We start from the raw sequence: 27809 nt of genomic DNA on the forward strand, positions 1-27809 counted from the left end.
CGAGGCCCGCGGAGTTGAGGCGCCACCGCCGCTCCGCGTCTCATCATCAGACGGGTAGGCCCGACACGGTCTCGGCCCCAGGCCCGCCTACCCCCCTCATCCTGGAGGGTGGTTCTCTTTTCTTTTGCTTTGGGAATATGTGTTGTCGGCGCCGTCTGTGAAGTAAAATTGTATAAGTGTTGCCGTGTGCCCGGTAGTCGGTTAGATCTGCATTGTTGCATTTGCTTTTTGTGTAATATTGTGTTTCTTCTTCTATTACATTTGCTTTTGGTGTAATTGTATATGTGTGCTTTCCGTTCATCGCGAAATAAATGTGCTTCATGTTGAACTGTTTTCCCGCTTCGCTTCGTCTTTTCTTTCATTGAATCTCCATCTTGCTTCACGTAAAGGGTTGGTCGTGGGCTAAAACGCCCGATAATTAATCGAACCGTCGAGGCCGACGAATAACACCGCTCGGTTATCCCGATAGTACGGAACGGGTCGCTTAAAGTGGCCCGTGTCCGAAGTCGACCTGCGGCGAGGTGCGATCGCCCGGTCTACCCTCCGTGTGGGTACTTAAGTAGGTCGAATTTGGCGAGCAACCCTATCCCACGCGGGGGCCGATTGGCACGATCGTGGTGAGACCGAAAGGTCCACCCGTGACTAGTTCCCGGAGTTAGTCCGAGAGGGTCACGACTGGATTGTCCGTCCGGTGGGCGACGTGCCGCGATTCGAGTTACGTGGCCGTTCGCACGCCGGTGGGCGCGAATCCGCAACAATATATACATATATATATATATATATATATATATATATATATATATATATATATATATATATATATACATATATACATATATACATATATACATATATATACATATATATATATATATATATATACACATATATATATACACATATATATATATATATATATATATATATATATATATATATACACATATACATATATAAGTAGGGTAAGAATACTGATTCTGGCTCACTTTTCCCCATGTAAATGAATGGGGGATTTTCAGCGATTCATATTTTTTTTCCCTAAAAATAAATCCCCTTTTTATCCCAAGGTATATTTATTTGTCTCCCCTTTTAACTTGGAGGTTGAACCTCATTGAATTGAACACCTGAGGGTTGAACAGCTCACTCATTGAACCTATAAAGATTTGTTCATTCTCAAATTCCTTCAATAGTTTAATTTTCTTTGCACAATAATCCCCATCTAAAATATTGACAAACAAAACATTTGAATCTTTATATTTTTTAAGATACCCCATTTGTGCCATTACGAAATGATAAACTTCTCTTAATGCTCTTGTTTGACCACCTCCTGAGCCACAGGTTATTTTTTGTTAAGCCCCGCCCACTTTTCTTTAAGCCCCGCCCACTTTTGTTAAGCCCCGCCCACTTTCCACAAGGTATTCAATAAGCCCCGCCCACTTTTCTTTAAACCCCGCCCACTTTTGCTAAGCTCCGCCCACTTTTCATGAGGTATTTTTTCTAAGCCACGCCCACTTTTCCTAAGCCCTGCCCACTTTTGCTAAGCTCCGCCCACTTTTCATGAGGTATTTTTTCTAAGCCACGCCCACTTTTCCTAAGCCCCGCCCACTTTTGCTAAGCTCCGCCCACTTTTCATAAGGTATTTTTTCTAAGCCACGCCCACTTTTCCTAAGCTCCGCCTACTTTTGCTAAGCCCCGCCCACTCTTACATCATTTCCAGTTCATCTCTGACTCACAAAGAAATCACTAGAAAATTACAGGATGTTATGGTTTTGAAAAATTTCCCAATGAAGGCTTGCCTAGGCTTGCCCAGGGAATTTCCAAAGGAAACCACACCCACCAGTCTTTCTCTATAAAAGCTTCAAACCCAGGCTCCATTTTAAACATTTGTTTTTGCTGGCAATGGTGTTCTGTGTGCTTGTCTCGAACTGTCTGTCTTCTATGGAACTAAACCTTCAAGTTGATGAACTGGATTCAAACCTCTTATCTATTGAGGTAAGATTTTTTATTTTCCTATTTTCAAACTTTGATTGAAGCATACTCATTTAATAATTAAATAACTTAATTAATACATTATTATTTTCTCTCACAGGAAATTGTGTCTGAAATACGAAATGAAAATACTGCTTTTGCTACAACTTGGGGGAAATTGTTGGCTTGGTTGAAGACCTTGAGTGGGATGACTTTGGTGTTCCTTGGAACTCTCTGTCTTCTATGGAACTAAACCTTCAAGTTGATGAACTGGATTCAAACCTCTTATCTATTGAGGTAAGATTTTTTATTTTCCTATTTTCAAACTTTGATTGAAGCATACTCATTTAATAATTAAATAACTTAATTAATACATTATTATTTTCTCTCACAGGAAATTGTGTCTGAAATACGAAATGAAAATACTGCTTTTGCTACAACTTGGGGCGAAATTGTTGGCTTGGTTGAAGACCTTATGAGCGACCAAGACCCACAGAACGAGTTCGTCCTTGATGACCCAACCAAAGAGTTATACCTTGGAGACCAGCAAAATCCTGAAAAAGAGTTTTACAGCAATAGTACTCATTGTGAGTTATCAAGACAATACCCACTGAACAAGTTATACCTTGATGAGCCAGAATACAAGTTTTACCTTGGAGACTCACAAATTTTGAAAAAATCAAGAAATGAGTTCTGCCTTGATGGTTTAAATAACTACCTTGGAGACTCAGGAAAAGGGTTCTGCCAAGATGGTTCTAAATATGGGGCCTACCTTGGAGACTCACAAATTTTGAAAAAATCAGTAAATGAGTTCTGCCTTGATGGTTTAAATAACTACCTTGGAGACTCAGGAAAAGGGTTCTGCCAAGATGGTTCTAAATATGGGGCCTACCTTGGAGACTCACAAATTTTGAAAAAATTAGTAAATGAGTTCTGCCTTGATGGTTTAAATAACTACCTTGGAGACTCAGGAAAAGGGTTCTGCCAAGATGGTTCTAAATATGGGGTCTACCTTGGAGACTCACAAATTTTGAAAAATCAGTAAATGAGTTCTGCCTTGATGGTTTAAATAACTACCTTGGAGACTCAGGAAAAGGGTTCTGCCAAGATGGTTCTAAATATGGGTCCTACCTTGGAGACTCACAAATTTTGAAAAAATCAGTAAATGAGTTATCCTTAAGAGACTTTGTAAGTTGGTTTTACTTTGAATACTTGAAATGTGGGTTCTGGATTGATAACTCACAATGTGATACATATCTTGGAAACTCAACGGGAATGTGGTTATACCTTGAAGACTTGGAAAGTTGGGTTTATGTTGGACACTTGAAACTTTTTTGGGGGCTTTTATTTATTTATTTATTTATTTATTATTATTATTATTTTATTTATTTATATTTTGGAGACTTTTGGAGTTGCTATCACTCTTTGGGATCTAAACCTATCGATGTAGTTCTTTGTCGGATGGTGCTTGATGGGAGCAAGATCAAGAAAGTTCTGGGAAGAAAGTGGAGGCTTACTCCCCCTTTCTACGTCATCAAACCTGAAAGCCTTAAAAGACAGAATTGGAAGAAGAAAAAAAAAACGTAAAAATATATATATATATATAGGTGGAAATCTCATTTTGAAAAAGACATTGTGTTGGGCGAGGATTGAGTTGGGGTTGAGATTTTGAATGTGAGGGTTGGGGTTGAGATTTTGAATGTGAGGGTTGGGACACACACACACATACACATCAACAAACAAAAGTTAAGCCTTGACTATTCAGTTGAGGATTCTGTGTTTGGGGTTCACAGATCTAAGAACGTCCCCCTTGACACACATTATATACTGTTATACACCTCGGACTTAGCCCTCGAGTGTCCACAACGGTGTATAGTAGGAGGGAGTGAAGCGCCAACCTATTGCTCCCATTACACACACACACACACACAAACAAAAGTTAAACCTTGACTATTCAGTTGAGGATTCTGTGTTTGGGGTTCACAGATCTAAGAACGTCCCCCTTGACACACATTATATACTGTTATACACCTCGGACTTGGCCCTCGAGTGTCCACAACGGTGTATAGTAGGAGGGAGTGAAGCGCCAACCTATTGCTCCCATTACACACACACATACACATCAACAAACAAAAGTTAAGCCTTGACTATTCAGTTGAGGATTCTGTGTTTGGGGTTCACAGATCTAAGAACGTCCCCCTTGACACACATTATATACTGTTATACACCTCGGACTTAGCCCTCGAGTGTCCACAACGGTGTATAGTAGGAGGGAGTGAAGCGCCAACCTATTGCTCCCATTACACACACACACACACACAAACAAAAGTTAAACCTTGACTATTCAGTTGAGGATTCTGTGTTTGAGGTTCACAGATCTAAGAACGTCCCCCTTGACACACATTATATACTGTAATACACCTCGGACTTGTCCCTCTAGTGTCCACAAAGGTGTATTATCTGCTTAGTTTTGTCTTTTGTAATTCCTGTGAATAAAATGAACCTAAAATCTCTTCCCCTTCCAAATCATATATTTTATAAGTCCAAGGAACTGTATCTATTACATCAACAATTTTAAAAAGTTCTTTCGTCCATCGTTCAGTAAAACCCTTTTCAAAATGAGATTTCCACCTATATATTCTTACGATATCACCAACTTTGAACTTAGGTTTTCTGACATTAATCTCTTTTTCATATTTTAATTTTGTAAATGTTTCTGATGGCTTCATATTCGTTGACGTGTGAATCGTGTCATTATACTTATCCACAATATCCTGAATAAAAGATGACCATTGTTGTGAACCGAGTTGTGTGAATTTTTTATATAGTCTCTCTTTTAAGGTACGATTAAAACGTTCAACAACAACTGCCTTCCCTTCATTAAAGGTACTGTATAATGTAATACTGTTATTTTTTAGAAAATTCATAAATGTCTTGTTATAAAACTCTCTACCCTCATCAGTCCACAATTTCTTAGGTTTTCTCTTACTTTTATTAAATATCTGTTGAAAAGCTAACATAAGAGTATTACCTGTTTTGTTTTTTAAAGGGACAACCCACGCATATCTACTCCTCAAATCAATAACGGTTAAAGCATACTTGTACCCCTTATCATTATTGAGTTCAATCAAATCAGCAGACCAGATATAATCAACTTCCTTGGAATAAACTTTCCTTCTCTGAAACTTTGTGAATATTGGTTTATGTAATTCATCAGCTAATTGCTCTTCAGTCTTAATGGCATCATTAGAGCCTATAAGTTTTTTGAATTTCCAAGTCCAAGTTTCAATTTAGCACTAATCATCTTCTTCACGATGAACCTATCAACTTTTTCTCTCAAGGTTGGATTTTGTATCAGAGACAAATTATACAACATTTCTCTATCGGCTTCATGCTTTTCTTCCAACGTTGTGGTATTCCCATAATCAATATCGTGTCTCATGCACACTTCATCAACTCTATTGATTGGTTTACTCCAGGATTTAGGATTGTCTGCCTCATCTAATCTTTTATCCAAGTTTGTGCCTGGACCACAGAAAGAATAACCTGGAAGATGTAATTCCCCTGGTATTCCAGTAGTTGTAAATTTACTTCCTGATAAAAACTTTTGTATATCTCCTCCGAGTTTGTGTTTAGAGATAAATTGATTTTTTTTTGAACCACACACCGAACATATACCTTTTTGTATAACCCTGTTATTTTTACTTTTAATATATGAAATATTTTTAGTATTAGTTTTCTTTTTACATTTGAGACAATAACTCATTTATTTATGAGAAAAATTCCTGCAGAGTGCAAAAACCTTTTTAGTTTCCAACATGCACATTTGAATCTTAATTTTTAAAACATAAAGAATCCTTAGAAATGTCTTCACTCTCTCCTCCATTTATTTAAGAAAAAACTTGAATTAAAATCCATATCTTGTCGATGCTAATAGTCTTGTCGAAAGTATTGCAAATAGACTTGTCAATTCTTTGTTTTCCTCCTCGGTGGGTTGAGTTATTTTCTGTAATACCTCTATTCTTTTTTGAATCTCACTGGTTTCCATATTTTGATATTTATTCATTCTCTCTCTTTCCTCCTTCTCTCTCTTCTCCTTTTCCTCCTTCTCTCTCTTCTCTCTATTCTCTCTTTCCTCCTTCTCTCTCTTCTCCTTTTCCTCCTTCTCTTTCTTCTCCCTCTCTCTCTTCTCTCTTTCCTCCCTCTCTCTATTCTCTCTTTCCTCCTTCTCTCTCTCCTCCTTCTACTATTAGTCCTCTTGCCACTCTTCTTCAACTCCTTCCTCATACCTTACTATACATGAAACGTTTACACCCCATAGAATATTATACATATATTCATCAGGATTTCTTGTTATTCCTGTATACAAAATAATTTTTGTTACAACAGGAAACCAATAAAATTTCTTTTGAATTTCTAAAAGAGCCTTACCTTTTCTTAACCTTATAATTTTTTCATTATTTAACATTCTAATTAAATCTAAAGTTGTCGGTTTATCAACATCAGCATAATGCCAATCTTTTATTGAAAATACCTCATTCTTATGTTGTAGAACATATTTATTAAAATACCGAATACCCTTTTCTTGAAGGTATGCTTGAACACAGAAATGATAATTTTCTTGAAGCCTTCTTGCTGTCATTTATGTATTAGAAATATATGTTAGAATAATATTATGGCACGAAACACCTCCCCATCTTCCCATAGTTAAATCATTTTGTATTTCCTTACTTATTATATATAATCCTGTTTTTTCTGTTTTCATGAGATAAACAAGGGCAAAACCATTATTATATTTACCCTTATTAAATTCTTTTATTTGTTGTTTACTAATCGTGGCTCCACAAAACTCATTCTCGATACCAAGTGGATAATATTCTTCCTTACGAGACTGATTTAATTGTTCCAGGTCTTCGAGGTTAATTTTAAATGACCAATTATACCCTAAATCATTCATATCATACCCCCATTGTTCTATTCTCATACAAACGATACGCCCTTCTTTATAAAAATTTATTTTAATTCGAACTGTGAATTCTGTATGACCTGGAGATAATATCAACACTTCTGTATCTTTAGAATACACAGCCGTTTTATTTAAGTATATATATTGTGATAAATCGCTTAATCTCACCAAGTCATAAGCGTCAGTCGGGCTTGGATAATTTTTTAATTTATAAGCATTTTTCATGTTAATATTTTTGTTTATATTATATTTATGTCGTTCAGCCTGTGCCTTTGTGTAATAATTTGATAAATCAATTTCCAGTTCTTGAGATACACCAAAGATAGAACCATCTTTACCAACATAAGTCATTTATATTAGATTAAAAATAATATCATAAAATTTTTTATTTTTGTTGAGTTGAAATAACACATATAGACATAATTGACCACAACACTTGGAATTTAATTCTTGGACTTGAAATGTTTGATAAACACCATTCTGTAAGAATTTTATGACTTCAACAGGTGGTGGAAGACCAAAACTATCAAAATAATATTTGTCTTGACTATTAAAAATACAAACCCAATGAGAACCGTTCCCATCATTATCTTCTAAGTTCATAATAATATTCTTTGTATGTTTCGACACATTTGTTAATTCATCTCTCATACAAATAACCACATTATGAATTTTTAATTTCTTACAATATTTGGCAAGTTGTAAATTTGATGTTGTATTCTTTCCAAATTCTTTCAACCACTCATCAATGCTCATTTATTTATTAGAAAGATATAATCCATAACCTCTTTTCGTTAATTTTACACCTGCTTGTGCTATAGAAGAAAGCATATCTCCAACTAACAATCTCGCTTTATCAGGCAGACCTTCAAGTTTTTCAGCAAAATCTACAATTACACCACTTCCACTAATTTGTTTCTCCAACTCTTTGTTATGTCTTTCCAATTCTTTTTGAGCCTGGAGTTGAGCCTTCCTTTCGTTGGCAGTTTTGACCGCTGTTGAAATACCACCCGTCAATGCTCCAACCGCACTTAAACCAGCAAATAAAGGAATTAGAAATGGGAGAAATCCTCCACTCGTCTCTCTTATTGAATATTTTTTCAACATTGGTTTTGTCATTTTAATTTTAAGTGAGCCAGTGTCATTCAAGATTTTAACCTGTTCTCTTGTGAGCAAAACATCAATTCTTACTGCTCCTTTTCTCTGAATTGTATTAACGTTAATCGTACAAGGCTTTTGATTTTGAACACAAGATGATAGTTTATGAAGATTGATTTGATTAACATATACCCCAGTTGGTACTTTGCCACTCATTTATTTAACAAAAAATTATGTGAGACTAATCATCACACCATTATCTGTATTAATCTGCAATTCTGTTTCTTCCAAAAGCAAACAATATGTATCAACTTCTTCACTCTCTCCTCTTTCAATGTATAGGGAAGTATCCACTCGATTAGACTTTATAGTTTCTTTTTGAGCGCTCAGGTCAAACGTATAGATTGTATACAAACTTTTAAATGCTGTCATATCCAAAATAGGTTCTTTATTTCCATTACTTTCACACACCTTTTGGTAAGACTTGTATGCTTCAGCAAAATCATTTTTTTCCCAATTAATTTCCAATCTATCTCGTGGATAAAATGTTCCATCTAGAGAAACGCGAAGTTGTTTCACCTTAGCATTATCACTCAATGCATTATTCTTATCAGTCGCAGTATCACCATCTGGCTTTTTAAAAATCATCCACAGATATCGTGGCTTTCCTTCCAGAACACCCAAATTCCACGTGTAAGTAGTTTGATTGAGTTTAACGTGTTGACATCTTCTTTTGAGGTATGATACACTGAGTGGTTTTTTTGAGTTAAGTCTTCGATTCAACATCTCTTCTGTTTTAAGATTAGGAGTATATTCACTGATATACCAACTCATCTCCTCAATTACAAATTTATTCTGATCACCAAAAGCATTACCAACACCAAAAAGCAATCTATTTTCATTATCATTCCTTTGTAGTTGAAATCTAATTTTAAGACCATACAGAACTTTATCATAATCACAAAATCCAAATATACCTTCAGGAGGAACTGCCACAGTAAAACTATTTTCTGCTTTTGTATCATCATTATACATTCCTTTCCTTTGAATATATCCAGGGTCTGTGTTTGTTCCCGTTGACATATCAGGAATAAAACCTTCGACAGACCCCTTTCCCATTCTATCACTGAATGTATAGAGTGTAAATTTCATCATTTCAGATACAGCAGAGACATAATCAACCGCTTCAACTTCTTGTGTTCCAATATACAATCGCACACTTTTTTTTTTTTTTTTTTTTTTTTTTTTTTTTTTTTTTTTTTTGTATACCTTGGTCGAGGCTCGTATGAGAGCTAACACACAACTCACAGCAAGGAGGCATGAGACAAGAGGGGCGGGAGTGGAAGGGACAAAACAGTGGGGAACAGACACATTAGGTGAACTGTGGAAGGGAGTGGGATGGGGATGGGACGGGGAACATGGCGAGGGGAAGATGGACATTAAAGGGACTTTCAGGAAGGAAAGCAGGAGAATTGAAGGAAGTGGGCTTGGGTGGATTATCGGGGGTAGAAAAGATCGAGGATTTGGATGGGGGAAGATAAGAGGTGGTGGTGAACAGCTGTTTTGAAAGCCTGAAGGGAAGAATGGGAAAGAATAGAGTGAGGAAGTTTATTCCAAAGGCGGGAAAAAAAGAGGAATGAAAGAGTGAAGATGAGCAGTGATTCGTGATTTTGGTAGTTTTACCAGAAGGGGGTTGTTGGCGGACCTTGAGCGCCCTGTGGAAATGTGGTTGGGACAAATCGCAGAGAGAGCAGGGGGGGCAAAGCTGGAGAGGAGTCGGTAGAAGACAGAAAGACCACCGACCAACCTGCGGTGATTGAGTGAGAGGCCCAAAGACTCAGCTTCATTGCGGGAGATGCCGATGATCTTAAAAGCCCTGGTTTCGACAGCGTGAAGTCGAGAAAGGTGGGAGGCAGGAGCACCAGCCCAGAGGGGAGAGCAGTACTCCATCAGGCTACGGACAAAAGCTTTGTAAGTGGTCAGGAGCTCAAGAGGGCCGAGGAAGGACTTTGCACGACGGAGGATTCCCAGTCGGCGACTGGCTTTTGAGGCAAGGTTGGAAATGTGACTTTCCCAGGAAAGGTCATGGCAGATAGTGAGACCCAGAAGCTTGAAAGAAAAGACTTCTTCCAGAGGATTGTTGAGAAAGTGGATGGGGGGGTTTTGTAAACGGTCCTTTCGAAGAGACATAGTGAGAGTGTGAGATTTGTCTGGATTGAAAGACATGTTCCACGTGTTGGACCAGTTTGTGATTTTATCCAGATCTGCAGTGAGCGAAGAAGCTGCTGCTTGCCGGTCTGAGGGATGACAGATGGTACGGCAGAGGGTTGAGTCATCGGCAAAGAGAAATAGAGGATTTTCCAGAGAGTCCGAGAGATCATTGATGAAAACCAGAAAAAGAACAGGGCCCAGAACGCTACCTTGAGGAACTCCAGCCTGCACAGGAAGAGGGGATGAAAGAACTCCATTTAGGGCCACACGTTGACTGCGACAGGAGAGGAAGTCTGCGAGCCATGAGTGGAGATGGCCTTGAATACCATGGGCAGAGAGTTTGGTGAGTAGGGCAGGGTGCCAGACTGTGTCAAAAGCACGTGATATGTCCAGGGATACGGCTCGGATTTCCTGTCTGGCATTGAGGACCTCCATCCATTGATGGGAGAGCAGTAGCAGCATATCTAGGGTAGAGTGACCTGGTCTGAAACCAAATTGATGATTGGAAATCAAGCCATTTGGAGAAGAGGAAGGATTTCATGTCTGAAGCGATGATGGATTCCATAACCTTGCTGATGATTGGGAGAAGGCTGATTGGTCTATAGTTACAGGGATCTGTTTTTGCACCTTTTTTATGCAGGGCAGTGATGTTAGCAGATTTCCAAGCAGATGGCAGATGACCTTGGGAAAATGAGAGGGTGAATAGAACAGAGAGAGGGTGAGCAAGAGCAGAAGAGCAGGCTTTGAGGACACGTGGGCTGATGCCGTCTGGACCGGTTGCAGAATCTGACTCGAGGTTTGAAAGCAAGCTCTCCACCTTGTCAGGAGAAAAGGACACAGAGTCCAGGGACAGTTGGGTGCGACTGGGTAAAGTGGGTAGAGATAGTGATGGGTTTGGGACACAAGATTTAGCTGCAAACACCGAGTTTAGACATTCAGCTTTATCACGTGTGGAATCAGCAGTGCGGCCATTTGAGGTAAGGGAGGGGATGGAGGGGGAACATACACCAGAAACAGATTTGATTAAACGCCACCAGGATTTTGAGGAGGAGGAGAGAGGTTTGAGAGTTCAGACTTGAGATGAGAAAGATGTTGTTTTCTGGCTCTCCTGAGGGTAGCTACACACTTGTTCCGAGCTTTGTGGAAAGAACTGAGATTGCTCTCAGTTGGGTTTGCTTTCCATGAGGCAAAGGCAAGTTGTTTCAGGACAACTGCCTCGCCACAAGCTTCAGTAAACCAAGGGCGGGAGGAAGGGTAAGACAACTGAACACGAGAGGGGATAAATCTGTGCATGAGGGAGAGCAAGTTTCTTTGAAAGAATTCCCAGGATGAGTTGATGTTTGAGAAAGTAGTGATAGGAGACCAGTCTGTAAGTTTGATGGCTGCTCGGAGACCCTGCCAGTCGGCTTGAGTGAAATGCCAGACTCGACGGCGGTGAGGTGGTTCTCTGATAACAGCCAGAGAGATGTCCACTTTAATAAGGACGTGGTCAGAAGAACCAATTGGAGCGAAGGAAGAGCAGCAGATATTGTCAGGGAAATTTGTCAAAATCAGATCCAGAAGAGATGGAGTACCATTGGTTGAGATCCGGGTCGGGAAGTTGACCGATTGAGTCAGTCCCAATGAGTCACAGAAAGCTTTGCTGATGTCCCATGGCAGGTGAGAGAGGTACCCACACCTAGCCAACTGGCGTGATGACAATTGAAGTCGCCACATAAGAGGAAGAGAGAGTTTGGATGAGAAGATAGAAGAAGGTCCATGTTTTCGGAGAGTGAGGTGTAGATGGAGTCATCACAGTTCGGTGGACGGTACAGTACACATATAAACATGAGGTGGGAGTGGAGGGGAAGCCGAAGCCAGCGGTAGCGGGGGGGGTGTGGGGGAGTGAGAGCAGTGCAGGGAGAGTGAGGAATAGAGTCTTTGATGAAGAGAGCAACACCTCCACCAGGACGAGGCTCAGGTCTGTCATACCGTAAGAGGGAGTAACCAGGGAGAGATACTTGGGAGTCAGACACGTCTTGGGAGAGGAAAGTTTCTGTTAGGCAGATAATGTCTGGTTTGTCAGTGGCAACCTGCATGGAAAGATCTGAAAGGTTTGAGCGAAGGCCCCGGATATTTGAGGTCCACACTTTTAATGAAGAGGTAGGGGAGGAGGCTTTTGGTGCAGGAGGTGGAGGGGGCGGGGGGGGGTCGGACGAGGGACGAGGGGGGGAGGTAAGGAGGGTTGCTGAAGGAGTGTGGGGTATTGCAGAATAGCGAGGGGAGGGGCCGAATGAGGAGGAGAAAAGGCTCTGTGGTGCTGTGAGAGAGGGGGGACAAGAGACAAGGAAGATGGCAGTTGAGGATTTGAGGAGGTGGAGTGAAGAGATGGAGTTGAGAGGGCAGTGGAGGGAGGCAGGTTGGTGGATGAGAGGGGGGGCCACTTAGAGAAGGAAGAGTGAGGGGGATTAAAGGTGGGAGAAAGGTGAGGGGGAATTTTTGAAAGAGGTGAGAGGGAGGCTTGGAGGGAGAAGAGTGGGATGGTTGCTTTGAGAGTGAGAGTGAGGGGTGAGGGGGGTGAGTTGGCACTGAAGTTGGAAAAAAAAGAATGGTTGATGGAAAGCGAGCATCCATGGCAAACTGTGGTTTTTAAAAGTTTTAGGTCAGAGATACGATTTAACACAATTCGTGATGGATGCAATGAAGGCGAATTCAGAGCATGGAGAGAGAAGAAGCGCTGTAATAGTTGGATTTTTTAGGCAAGGAATGAAGGAGAGGTCGAAATGAGAGCAGTCTGTTAAAATAGCAGAAGAGTAGTGCATTGTGAAACAGTAAAGAGTACCACATGTGTGAGAGAGGAAGATGAAGCAATATAAGATCGTTTTTGTTGTTAATATTAATGTATGAGAGAGTTCAACAGATTAGGTCATGGAAGTGTAAAAAAAAAAAAAAAAAAGAAATCGAGGAAGACGAGGAGGAAGTTAAGAGGAAGAAGTAGCAGAATCGGGAGAAGGTTGTTGTTGTTGTTGTTGGGTTTTTTTTTTTTTTTTTTTTTTTTTTTTTTTGAGATAAGAAAGAGATTAGTTGGGAGAATGGGGGATGTTTGGAAAGTGGGGAGGATGAAAATTGAAGGTAATGCGGAGGATAGAAATTGAAGGTAATGGGGAGAAAAAACAAACAAACAAAAAAAAAAACGATCGAACACCAAGTGGAACCGGTAGGCCTCAAGCCTAGGACTAGGCCTCAAACACCAGGTGAGAACGTCGACAATAAATACTCACAAAATAGCACGATTTTTGAAACAAAACCGAACTAGGAACACACATTAACATGTAGGTGAGAAAATTAAACAGTTAAAACGGGACAAATAACAACCGGAACTTAACTTTGAGAATGTCAGCAGGGAGCCCCGAAGGAGACCTCTTGCCGCTCAAAACCGGAACCGGAAGTCGATCAAACACTATCGGAAAGGAACACTATCAAACATTTTCCAGAAGAAATCATTTACAAGTGTAGCGTTTGTGTTATTCCCAGCCTTAGTGAATTTAAATTTACACAACAAGAAACTTTCGGAGAGATTCAAATAGGTTTGTTGATTATTTATTTCAAAACTTTTTGTACCATTTGTATTCCAGTCTGTTCCAGTTATTGCATTTACCTTGAAGTAATCTTCTTTTTTAGTGGAGTTTGAGATAATAATAGTATCATCCAAATCATAGATACTATCAATTGCTTCCATACTTGTATTTATTTAGGAAAAAAGATGTTAAAACTTTTGAAACCCTGATCCAAGTATTTGAATTATTTTCTGTCGTTCTTGGGGGGACAACTGAGTTTTACCTTTCTTAATTTCTTTTATTGCTTGTAATTTATGAGATTCTTTCTGAGCATCTTTTATACTCTTTACAGCACCTGCTACATTTCCCACAGCAGATGCAGTTGAACCAATTAGGTCTTTATGTTTAAGAATAGTTGAACCAATACCCATGAGAGTATCAATTATCCCATCTCCTCTAAATTGATGTCCGACACCCCTTTGTCTCTTAGGTTTATAGTATCCTCTACCAAGATACATACCTTCACCCTTGTAGTACGGGAAAGGAACATCCCATCCCCTGTAATTATTTTATATTTTCCCAACTCGTGCTTCCTCACAATAACCATCGTATTTATTTATTGAAAAACTTCACGTAGGTGAATTCTGATGGATATAACTTCTCCATTAAAAGAAATCACACGATTATCTTGGTCGGTTATCCTAAAATTTACTCTGTGTATGGTTTTTCCTGACACAGGTAGATAAACCAAATTTTTAGGCTCCATATTGAATTTATAACCAATTGGGGTTGAGTATGCGCTGAATGAAAATATTGTATTTGTTTTTAATCCATCATTATAAGCACCATCAATCAAATCACAGTGAATTAACACCGAATTTATTCCTGAGGATATTTGAATGACATTATCACTGTAAAACGTCCCATTAGTTTCAATCTTTTTTGAGGAGAAACCTAATAACTCTCTAAATGAATTATCAATTGTGAAATCAACCTTGTAGTTATTTTTTACTTTAATCGTTGATTTTGAAGTATGTTTTTGAATGTTTATAACAATATTTTTTGGTTCATCACCCTGTTCTTTCATAAGACGAGCAATTTCGGAAGATATTTGAGAAATCTCGTATGCTCAGGTGAGACTGTTATCGTTTTGTATCCACTTCCCGGATTATAACTAAACTTGTCATTTTTCTCGGTTATATTAAATAAGGTATTATAAGTCTCCATGGACAATAAAGATGCCTCATATTCTTTTGTTGTGTCAAGTTGTAGTGGGTATGGGAATGAAGATGTGTGGTCGCTTGTTGTGAAATTAAAACTCAGGATTGTGCTTCTCATCTTATTTAATATGAGATAAAATGTCTTTATATTGAGATTTATTAATTATTTTCATGTTCATCAACTGGTCTAAAATGGCTGATGCTTCATTAAAACAATTGTTATTTCCAGCCTTCTTACTGCCGAACAACAATAACAGTCTATTAACTAATTGCGATGGGTCATTTGGAAGAAAACTAAGACCTGAACCAAGGATACTTAAAGCCTGAATAATGTGTTTCTCCTTCTCATTCTTCCTACTTTTACCAGAAAGAATAACCTTATAATTTAGAGTGTTCAGCAAATCAATATATACTCTATCATCATTATTTTCCATATCCAATGGTTTATCAATATACTTTGATTCATCCCTCACAGTTGAACCTTGTCTTCCATCTTTTGTGAGAAGAAACATTAATCTCGGAGTTAGTTTAACAGGGGGTTGAGCAGAACTTAAGAACCTTAATTCATCATTAAATATCAATACCTTTTCTTGAACAAGATGAAATATTGCTGGTTGTTCTGTTGGAATGAGTCCTGCTTTGGTTTTTGAATCTGCTGAATATTCATTGTTTTGAACAGCATTCACAATATAATCAGGGGGTTGATTAATCTCTTCCAGTTGTTGAAATAAACCATCATGTTCTAATTCTCCAATATGCTCTAATTCTTCCTCCGTCATTTGACTGAAATCTTTTAACATTTGAAGCTTTCTAGGAGTATATTCTACTGTGGGAACTGTGGAAACATCTTTCATTTTTTCTTGGGAAGTTTTTAAAAGTGTTTTAAAAAATTTCTCTTGTTTTTTTTCAAATGCTTCTTCGCCCGTTAGTTTCTGTCTGCGTTTCTTCTTTATGTCTTCCTGTTGTTTTACAACTTTTGAAACCAACTCTTGATGCTCCTTAAATCTTCTTGCTCTTTCTTTTGTATCCATTTATTTATTGTAAAATATCATTTAATGAATTGTAAAGATCAACAGGGAAATTTTCCTTTTCTTCATCATTCAAGTAGATGTGTTCAAATAAATCCTTTTCTTTAAATATTTCATCAAATTCTTTATTAACATTAATGCGAGTTGTAATTTCTTCTTCACTAATCCTTGCATCTCTGCTTTTCATACGTTTGTGTTGAGTTTCTTCATCAACATCAAAACCGAATGATAAAATCTTCACTCCGCTCAGATATTTAATAATTTGTCTCGTTCCTTCTGGATTAGTTTCTAATATCCCAACACCACCAGATTTTAGTTTCTTTAACTCACTCTTACAATGTGAATATTTTGTTGTACCAAGAGAAACCTCCTCAAATATTTGTCCTTCATTCCTCAATCGCATATGTTCCTCCACTGAAATATAGTGATAATCTTCACCTTTTACTTCTCCAGGTCTTATTGCTCTAGTTGTTGTTGATACAATGCGTATCACGGGGTGTTTTTTAAGTAAATTTACAATATTCTCATTTGTACTACACAAGAACCTTGATTTATGAAAGTTTTTTCCAGAAGCAGATTTACCCACAAGATTTATAATAATAGTTGTCATTTATATATGTAATTGTTTATAAAACAAAAAATATATCCCTTAATATCTCATCTTGTTTCACAACAATATATTTATATTTTTCAGTCGTGTGCTTCATATAATCCTCAAATTTCTTTTTACTACATAATGTAGAACAATTATCTCTCCAAAAATTATTGATATCTATTGAATTTAACTTGAATAAAATAAAAGTATTAGCATTGTTTCTGATGGAACGACGAGGAAGTTGAAAGTACGATTGACTAAGATAAATACAATTACAAGAAGAATGTCTCCCTCTTGTGTAGTAGCTGTCCATTACCGTTTGGTTTCTCTCATTAACACAATCATCAAAGATAACGAGGTTCTTTTTTGATTTATCCAAATCTTGGGGAGACGGTATATCATCCGTATTATCACTAAGAATACAAGTTATAAGATTTGATTTCTTTTTACATCTCTGTGTATCACAAAATAGTTGAATTATATCTTCAATGTTATAATCATTTAGGTTTTTTTGACGTTTAAATAAACCTATTATATCTTCTTTATGAAGACCAGCATTAAAACCTTGTGAGAGTAGTTGATACTCTGGTTGAAAACTCGACTTTGTGAAAATTATTAAATTATCATAATCTAAAAAGTTGGGAGTGAGGAGCATTTTTAAAAGTAAGCAGGTTTTTCCACATCCACTTGAACCAACTATGAGACATCTTAATGAATTTGGGAGATTTTTATGGTTGTTAAATTTTATCTTATTTTCCCAAATAGGTAAAAAATCATTCATTTATATATTTGAAAAACAGGTTATTTAATTTATTATTGGCTTTTTTAGAAACTCTATATTTTATCCTAAGTTCAGGTTTAATTTCAAGATAATCCATTATTTTATTTATACAATATCTTGTGTTGATATTTCCCTGAAAATTACATCCATGAATAATATACAACAACAATCCTTTGAACATTTCTCTTATACGTTCAGTTTCTTCCCTTGTAAGGAAAGGTGTGTTATCATCCTCATACTTTACATTCATTTCTCTAATCAATCTTGTAAAGTAATTCATTTTTGGTGTAAATCTAAAAGAATTATTTTCCTTTTTATATTTTTTATTATCATTAATTAGAAGATAATCACAGAATATACATTGTTTATAGGCTTTTGACTCTGTGTTTAATCCCTGTCTTTCACACGCAGGACAATTCTCAAATTTGTCATATGGAGAATCAGGAAAGTCTAGCATATTTATAAAGTAAAACTTTACTTAAACTGAAATTCATCTATACTTTCAGTTGTATATTACCATCGATATCGATATACTTTTTTTCATTATCAGATTCAACGACAACATTTTTTATATTAAAGGTAATTTTAAAATTATCGTTCACTACTATTGAACGAAATGTCATTTCACCTGATATATTAACATCCTTTATTTCATCAAGATTTACATCTTTAGGGTTGTTGAAAAAAATACAAATTTCTCCTTGCATATTACAGATGGTCTTATCTTTTCTTTCTAAAGCTTCATCCATAAGGTTTTTGTTCTTTGATACTTTTTCTTGTTTCATTGCTTTTTCTAGTTTTGAATATATTACTAGAAGGAGAGGAGAAACTTTTGTTAGAGATACTTTAATTGATGTTCTACCAGGTATACTAAAAGCCCTTCCACTGAAGGAAATTGAAGAACTCATATTATTTACCATAATAGTTTTTATCCAATAGTTGTTATATTTATCTTTGTTCAATTTTACATCCTTGACATATTTCTCAGTATCTTTAACAGATGAAGAGATTGATTGAAACTTGTCTTTTGTGTCTTGAAACATTGTATTTATTAAGTGAAAAAGTTGGAGGATAAAATGTTTTTAAGCACAGATTCACCTATAAATTAAACGAAATTTTCATCAAGAAAATTTTAGTTTAAGCAAAGTTTTATTCTATAAATATGGTGAATACAACGTACTGCGATGTTTGTAATCACGAATATAAACATTATAGAAAACACCTCCGAACCAACAAACACACATTTAATCTATTTCATCAAATATCTCCTCTTGAGTTGGAAAGAAAACATTGTGATATCTGTTCAAAGGATGTTTTGAAGAGTAGTTATAATCAACATCTTCAATCACAAAAACACAAGAAAAATGAGTTTAAAGTAAAGGGAGACTATTATATTAAAAACACTGATGAGGCATTTAAAGGGCATATAAAAATAAGGATTTTTCAATTTGGAGAACCCAGTCCATCATCAATAGCTGAATCAATTGAAATAGTGAAACCCGATGTTGAAAAATTTATTAAAAAGACATTAAAAGAAATAAAAACTTTAAAGTTTTATATGGGAGTGAAAATGAATATGAAAAGACAAGATGAAGAACAAACTCCTTATATGAGAACAGATCTTCATTTTATAACATCATTTCAAGATTTTTTGAATAGTGGGGTTTATGAAGAACTATCAAGACAAGAGGAGGATGTTGATAATACAGTGGTAGGAAGTGGATTCAATATTAAAAAAATCATCTTTTAGATATACACATTCTAAAATCAAACCCTCTTAAAGCTTCTTCTTATATTGAATTACCAAAAGAAATAAAACTAAAGAAGGCAGTTGTTAATATTAAGAACAATGATAATAAATGTTTTCTCTGGTCTGTTCTTGCTCACTTACATCCACCAAAATGTAATTCAGAAAGAGTAAAACAATATATGAAATATGAGAATACCTTGGACATTAAAGATTTTAAATTCCCAATGCCATTAACAGATATTCCTAAATTTGAGAAAAAGAATAATCTTTCTATTAATGTATATGGATTAACGGATACAAACAAAGTTCAAATATTAAAAATTTCAAACAACTATAAAAATGAAGAAACACACATTGACCTTTTATATTTTAGTGTTGGAAAGAATTCACATTACACATACATCAATAATTTATCAAGATTAATCTCTTCTCAGGTATTCAGAACAGCAAACAAAATATATCCTTGTAAGCGATGTCTTAATTCTTTTCATACAAAAGAACGATTAGAACAACATTCAAAATATTGTAGTAATCATAAATCAGCTGTAATTACAATGCCTAAACCTGGTGAAAAGATTTATTTTGAAGATTATAATAAATCTATCATGCACCCATTTGTGATATACGCTGATTTTGAATGTATCCTTAAAAGATAAATACTGCTTCTCCTAATCCAAAAGAACCATATACAAATAAATATCAAAAACATATTCCTTGTGGTTTCTGTTATTATATCAAATCATCTGTTGGAGAAAAGTATAACAAACTTGAACATTATCGTGGAAAAAATGCTTCACAAGAGTTTGTAAAACGATTAGAAAAGGATTGTATAAGACTCACTAAATTAATGAAAGAAACAAATGAACCGATGAAATTAACCAAAGAAGAAAAATTAGAATTTAGAATGAACAATATCTGTCATATTTGTGAGGGGGAAATTAAGGAGTCTAAAGTTAGAGACCATTGTCATCTTACTGGTAAATATAGAGGTCCCGCTCATTCCTGTTGTAATCTTAATTATAAATTACCTTCTTTTATTCCAGTCTTTCTTCACAACAGCGCCAACTATGATACACATCTATTTATAAATGAACTTTCAAAAACACCAGGGAATATTTCTGCTATAACAAACACAAGTCAAAAGTATATTTCATTTTCAAAAATGATATTCACAAAACCTTTAACTCGTATTAGGTTTTTAGATTCTTACAAGTTTATGGGAACACCACTAGCCTACCTCGCATCAAATCTAAGCTCCACGGACTCTTTTCCAAATCTTAATTCATTCTTTCCAAAAGAGGAAATTCTCACTCAAGAGGAAATTCAGATTAAAGAGAGAATTCAAAGTAAAGAGGAAACTCTAATTAATGAAGAAATTCTAACTGAAGATGAAATTCTAATTATAAAGAAAATTCGAACTAAAGAGGAAATTCAGATTAAAGATGAAATTCTGATTAAAGAAGGAATTCTTACGAGAGAGGAAATTCAAACAAGGAATGAAATTCAAAGTAAAGAGAAAATTCTTACAAGTAAGGGAATTTATCCTTATGATTATATGGATTCATTTATGAGATTTAAAGAAACACAACTTCCTTCAAAAGAAAGTTTCTATAATAACCTTTATGAAGAAGAGATAAGTGATAAGGAATATAAACACGCACAAGAAATATGGAAAATATTTAAGATAAAGAACCTTGGAGAATATCACGATTTATATCTAAAAACAGATGTTTTATTGTTAGCTGATGTGTTTGAAGCTTTTAGATCACTCTGTCATAATAAAAATTGTTATGGATTAGATCCTGCCCACTATTTCACAGCTCCTGGTTTAGCTTGGAGTGCAATGTTGAAAATGACAAAACAAGATATAGATTTAATCAGTGATGTGGATATGCTTTTGATGATTGAGAAGTCCAAGAGAGGTGGAATATCACAAGTATGTTCAAAAAGATATGCTAAAGCAAATAATAAATATCTTCCAAATTATGATAGTGAAAAAGATAGTAATTATTTGATGTATTTTGATGCTAATAATTTGTATGGATGGGCAATGTCTCAATCTCTGCCTTATGGTAAATTAGAGTGGGTGGAAGAAAAGGATTATGAAAAGGCTTTGATGAATATTGTTATTTCTTCTCAAGAGGAATTGAATGACGAAGAAGAAGGTTATTATTTTGAAGTTGATTTGAGGTACCCGAGTGATCTTCATAATAAGCATAAAGATCTTCCTTTTGCATGTGAGAAAGAAACTCCAAAGAAAGAATGGTTAAGTGATTATCATAAAAGTTTTAATATTAAAGGCAAATCAACAGAAAAGTTATTAACAACATTCTATGATAAAGAGGGATATGTTTTACATCAGAGAAGCTTAAAACAGTTTTTGAGAGAAGGATTGAGAGTAGCTAAAATTCATAGAGTTTTAAAATTTAAACAAAGTCCTTGGGTGAAAAAGTATATTCAATTTAATACAGATATGAGAGCAAATACAAAAGTAAAATTTGAAGGGGACTTTTATAAATTAATGAATAATGCTGTATTTGGAAAGACTATGGAAAATGTTAGAAACAGGCAAAACATTAGATTCGCAACATCTTGGAAAGAAGCTTCGAGATTGATAAATAAACCAAGTTTTGAGAGAGAAGAGGTTTTTTCAGAGAACTTTTCTGCAATTCATATGAAAAAGGAAAGTATTGTAATGGATAAACCAATTTATATTGGAACAGCAGTTCTTGATTTATCAAAGATATTGATGTATGATTATTTGTATAATGACTTAAAGAAAGAGTATGGTGAAAATGTTTCATTGTTGTATATGGATACTGATAGTTTTATCCTAGATATAAAAACTGATGATGTTTATGAAGATATGAAGAAAAATATTGGAGTATATGATACAAGTAATTTCAGCAAGAAGAGTGAGTTATTTTCCAAAAAGAATGAAAAGGTTATTGGTAAGTTTAAGGATGAGTTGGGTGGAAAAGTAATGAGTGAGTTTATTGGATTGAGAGCAAAGGCATATGCTTATAAGTATGGTGAACAGATTGATAAGAGGTTAAAGGGAATAAAGAAATATGTAATAAAGAAATCAATAACTTTTAGAAATTATTATAATTGTTTGATGAATAAGAAAGAAGAATATAGGAAAATGAATACAATAAGAAGTTATAAACATAACATATATAGTGAAGAAGTAAATAAAAAGGCATTAGGAGCCTTTGATGATAAGAGATTTATTTTAGATAATGGAATAGATTGTGTTCCATATGGATATTGTATGATAGAGTGTATAAAATAGATTATGTTTTAACGATGGGAAGATGGGTTAGGGTTTTTTAAGGGCTACCGCCGAGTTTTTTCACAATATATAAATGGTTAAACCAAGTATTAATCAAACTAAAGAGTGGAGAAAATCTCAGTCTTGGTATATAAATGGAAAACATAATGAATGTGAAAAATATCAAATAAGTCTTATTGAAAAAATAACTAAAACAAAGGTAAATAAAACAAATAAGCGAATTAATTTAAAAACTAGTAAGTTAGAGGATGTAAAGAAAAAAATGAATATCCTTGAATGGACTGAAAACTTTGATGGTTATCAATTGAACAATGAAAAAACAATTTACTATAATCTCAAAATGATATGTGGCTCAGGAGGTGGTCAGATGAGAGCATTAAGAGAAGTTTATCATTTCGTAATGGCACAAATGGGGTATCTTAAAAAATATAAAGATTCAAATGTTTTGTTTGTCAATATTTTAGATGGGGATTATTGTGCAAAGAAAATTAAACTATTGAAGGAATTTGAGAATGAACAAATCTTTATAGGTTCAATGAGTGAGCTGTTCAACCCCCAGGTGTTCAATTCAATGAGGTTCAACCTCCAGGTTAAAAGGGGAGACAAATAAATATACCTTGGGATAAAAAGGGGATTTATTTTTAGGGAAAAAAATATGAATCGCTGAAAATCCCCCATTCATTTACATGGGGAAAAGTGAGCCAGAATCAGTATTCTTACCCTACTTATATATACACATATATATTGTTACGTTTGAGGGGGGGGGGTATGCATTCAAAGGGTAATTAGGATGTTTAATTAGGTATGCCATGCTGTTCGAGTTTACCAGGATCTCGATGTAATAAGTAGCAATTCAGTGGTGATAAGTTGTCTAGTAAATGTTCATTTCTTCAAGGGGGAAATGATAATTGTCACGTAATGAGATAGGGACACGGGATAGGGTAAGTGTGTCTGCGTAAACCCCTTTTAGTAGTCCCTGGAGGCTGGCCGTGATGTCACAGGACAGGGCTGCGGATGGCTCCGCCCCGTGATCACGATTGGCGGAAGGCGACAGCGGTGGGCCAATAACCGGCTCGATGGGAAGTTACGAGGACAGGAGGATAAAAAGGTTCTGTTCGGGGTCGAAAAGGAAGAGGAAGAAGATCGGGACATAAAGATCGTGTTTTTTTGGTGTGGAGGCTGTTGCGCGGGAAGCGTACTTGTTGTGCTGATTCGATCGTGTTCTTCATCGTGTCTTGGAGCCTTGCTGAGCCTCGTGCCTCACCTTGGTTGGCTCTGGGGTTCTGCTGACTCGGAGTACGGGGTCGAATGGCGGGCGGACCTGCCTCCCTCTCCTGCTCGCAATTTGGCGCCAGAACTGGTTCCCTGGCGGCTGTGAGCGGACTTGGGCCAGGACCAGGAGGTCGACAGCACCACGGTTTCTCCTGCCCCCCCTGACGAGAGCAAGGCCAGCTCGTCCGACGCTGATCCAGGGACAGTTGCGTCCACACCACGGTCCAGCCTGACCACCAGAAATAGCTACGTTGTGTGTGTGTGTGTGTGTGTGTGTGTGTGTGTGTGTGTGTGTGTGTGTGTGTGTGTGTGTGTGTGTGTGTGTGTGTGTGTGTGTGTGTGTGTGTGTGTGTGTGTGTGTGTGTGTGTGCGTGCGTGCTTGGCGCCTTAGAGGGTTTGAGATCTGTATATTCATTGGAATTGTCTGTGTTTTCCCCACGCCCGATCCCACACCATCCCGTCGAATCGCCCCGGATCCCTCTTCTTGCCGAGTCTTGTTATTTCTGGTTAATAATAAAAACAAATAAACATCATCAACTCAGTGAAAAGTGACTCGTGCCACCTTCTTCGTCCCGTTTGCGGTAGAGCGATTAGAACCGCCATGTTTGGGTTATAAATAAATAAACCGCCTCCATCGTTTCGGCTCATTCTACGTTGGCGGGACTGTTCAAGTCCCGTGGACGTCACAATATCATTATACATGATATATATATATATATATATATATATATATATATATATATATATATATATATATATATATATATATATATATATATATATATATACATATGATCATTTTTGTATATCATCATTATACATTCCTTTCCTTTGACTATATCCAGGGTCTGTGTTTGTTCCCGTTGACACATCAGGAATAAAACCTTCGACAGCCCCCTTTCCCATTTTATCACCAAATGAATATAGTGTAAATTTCATCATAAATATATATATATGCATATATATATATATACATATATATATATATATATATATATATATATATATATATATATATATATATATATATATATATATACATATATATATATATATATATATATATACATATATATATATATACATATATACATATATACATATATATATATATATATATATATATATATATATACATATATATATATATATACATATATATATATATACATATATATATATATACATATATATATATATATATATATATATATATATATATATATATATATATATATATATATATATATATATATATATATATATATATATATATACATATATATATATATATACATATACATATATATATATATATATACATATATATATACATATATATATATATATATACACATATATATATATACATATATATATATATATACATATATATATACATATATATATATATATATATATATATATATATTGGTTCACGAAAAAAATAAGTGACTACTATATATGTTATTGTTGTCTGTCTGTCTGTCTGTCTGTCTGTCTGTCTGTCTGTCTGTCTGTCTGTCTGTCTGTCTGTCTGTCTGTCTGTCTGTCTGTCTGTCTGTCTGTCTGTCTGTCTGTCTGTCTGTCTGTCCCGAGCATCGCTCCGTGGGTTTTGATCCGATCCTGACAAAATTTTGGTGGGAGGTTAAAATCATTATCTCGTTGTGTTTTCCTGAAAATGGGTGTTGTGTGCCCATTATGGGTGGGACCACGCCCAAAAAACATGTGTTGTTATGGGGTAGCCAATTTCAATTTGCATCTTCTCCTAGGGGGTTTGCCGAATCTGACAGGTGTTTCGGTATTTGGTTAGCCCAATGGCACCTGCATAGTCCCACGGAGCTCGATTTTTCATTTTCTTCCCAAGGTCAAGGTCACAAGGTCACAAACTTAGAAAATTGCGAATTTTGACATAAAAAATTCTTCTCCGAGGGGTTTGTCGAATCTGGCAGGGGTTTTGGTATTTGGTTAACCCAATGGCACCTGCATAGCCCCACAGAGCTCGATTTTTCATTTTCGTCCCAAAGTCAAGGTCACAAGGTCATGAACTTCGAAAATTTCGAATTTTGACATAAAAATCATACGACCGCCCAAACTTTGAGAGCAAGGATGATAATATTTTTTATGCATAATCTTGAGGTCATTCCCCACCTAAAGTCTTGAAACCATTTTGCTCTATCTCGAACACCTTGCCCGTGGCGCCCCCTTCAAGTTTGTTTTTACGCTGATTTCATCAAAGTCTGCTCTCATCTCCTCCTGTCGCTGGAGTCTGGTTGTCTGTCAGCTCGAGTGCGTCTGGTCTGCTTGAGCACGGAACGCATCTCGCGACGCTGAGCGCGGAATGCATCTTGTCGGCGCTGGTCACCTCTCGTCGACGTTGGGTGGGTCGCATCTCGCTGGCGCTGGGCTGGTCGCATCTTGACGCCAGTTTGGTTCGCTCGTCTCGTCAAAGATCGCACGAAGCGGGAAGGTCCCTTTCGTTTCTTTGGGGTGTGCGTCTGTCTGTGGGCCCGTCTTTAAGTAGAAACTGGAGAAGGGCTTTTGCTTGTACATTGCATTACATTTCTTATAATCGGATAACTCTGCTCCATGCGTGCTCCCCCCTGCCCCCCCCCCCATTATAAATAAATCCCCTGTGAAATGATTCAGCTCATTTCTGTTTCTTTCATTGGCTTAGCAAGGTGCGTGTTGGGAAATTTGGGAAGCGGCAAATTGTACATTCGGACCGACGGGACCTCGGTAACCATCCACTCGGGTTACGCACAGGTCGAGCACGCATATGGATCGTCCCATACGAGTGCCGTCGAGGGTGTGAATCCTCGGTAGCTCGCCACATGCGCCCCTAGGTATTTTGAAGTTTGGCAGATAACCCTGTCCCACGTGCTTGATTTATTGACAATTCACGGTCCTGTAAGGGTCCCGTTCCTTTCGGAGTTTTCCGAAAGGTACGATCTAGATTCCGGGTGTGCGGTAGAGTCGACCCTACTGCTCCACCTAGTGGTTGTGCTCGTCGCCGATACCCGGCCCACAACAATATATCTATATATGCACATATATATATATATATATATATATATATATATAAATATATATATATATATATATAAATACACACACACATATATATATATATATATATATATATATATATATATATATATATATATATATATATATATATATACACATATACAGTATATATACACACACAAGAAGATTTCGTTTTTTCAATCCAATATGGCTGACGAACCACGTGACCTATGACAGCATAAATTTATATTCTGCCTCTAATGGGTAGGGGATCAGGTCTATGAAGTTTCTTGTTCATCGAGTAAGGTACGTTTTTTCTATCCAAGATGACCACCAAACTATGTGACTTCTGATGTAATTTTTTTTTTACCATATATGCAGCCATGGTAGTAGATGATAGTTGCCAAGTTTCTCTTCAAAAAGATAAGTGGTTCCAGAGAAAACCTTATTTAAAATTTTTCTTCAATCTAATATGGCTGCCAAACCATGTAATCTATCAATTATTCATGAACAGACTTATATCCGCTACCCTTGGAGAATACATGTGTGAAGTTTCCCCTTGATCTGACAAGCCGTTCTGGAGAAGATGTTTGAAGGTTTTGGGGTTAATTAAATATGGCTGCCAAATCATGTGAGCTATCAATAAGAAATTAACAAACTTATAAAAGGATGTCATGTGAAATATATGTGTAACGTTTCGCTACATATATATGTGTAAATCTGGAGAAGATTTTTATTATTTTTTTAATTTCAAAACAATATGGCTGCCGAACCAAGTGACCTATGACGTCATAAATTTTTTTCTATGGTGATTTATTTTGTAGATGACGCTCAAGAAATTTTTAATTTGTCCGATGCAGCGTTCTCCCTGTCGAATTTTCACCGGAAAATCAAAGATGAAAATCTGTCAAATTTTTCACTTCACTGTTTACATGAAAAATCACACATATTCTCCATCATGAAAAATCACAGCTCTTGCCATGTGCCAAGTTTCAATTTTTTCCATTGCATGGTTTCAGAGATACAGAAGCCCAAAGTTTTTTGGTTTTTCAAATATGG

General features: G+C 36.2%; 1 protein-coding gene across 2 annotated transcripts in view; it reads left to right on the forward strand.

The window, feature by feature from the left end:
- The window catches only part of LOC147025038 (extracellular calcium-sensing receptor-like), a 208286-nt gene that overhangs the window by 152146 nt on the left and 28331 nt on the right, over positions 1-27809 (forward strand). The gene's annotated exons all lie outside the window — the stretch shown is intronic.

Source organism: Eptatretus burgeri, chromosome 6, assembly GCF_056783735.1.
Source record: "Eptatretus burgeri isolate ZD-2024b chromosome 6, Ebu_testis_v1, whole genome shotgun sequence".
Classification (NCBI taxonomy): Eukaryota; Metazoa; Chordata; class Myxini; order Myxiniformes; family Myxinidae; genus Eptatretus; species Eptatretus burgeri.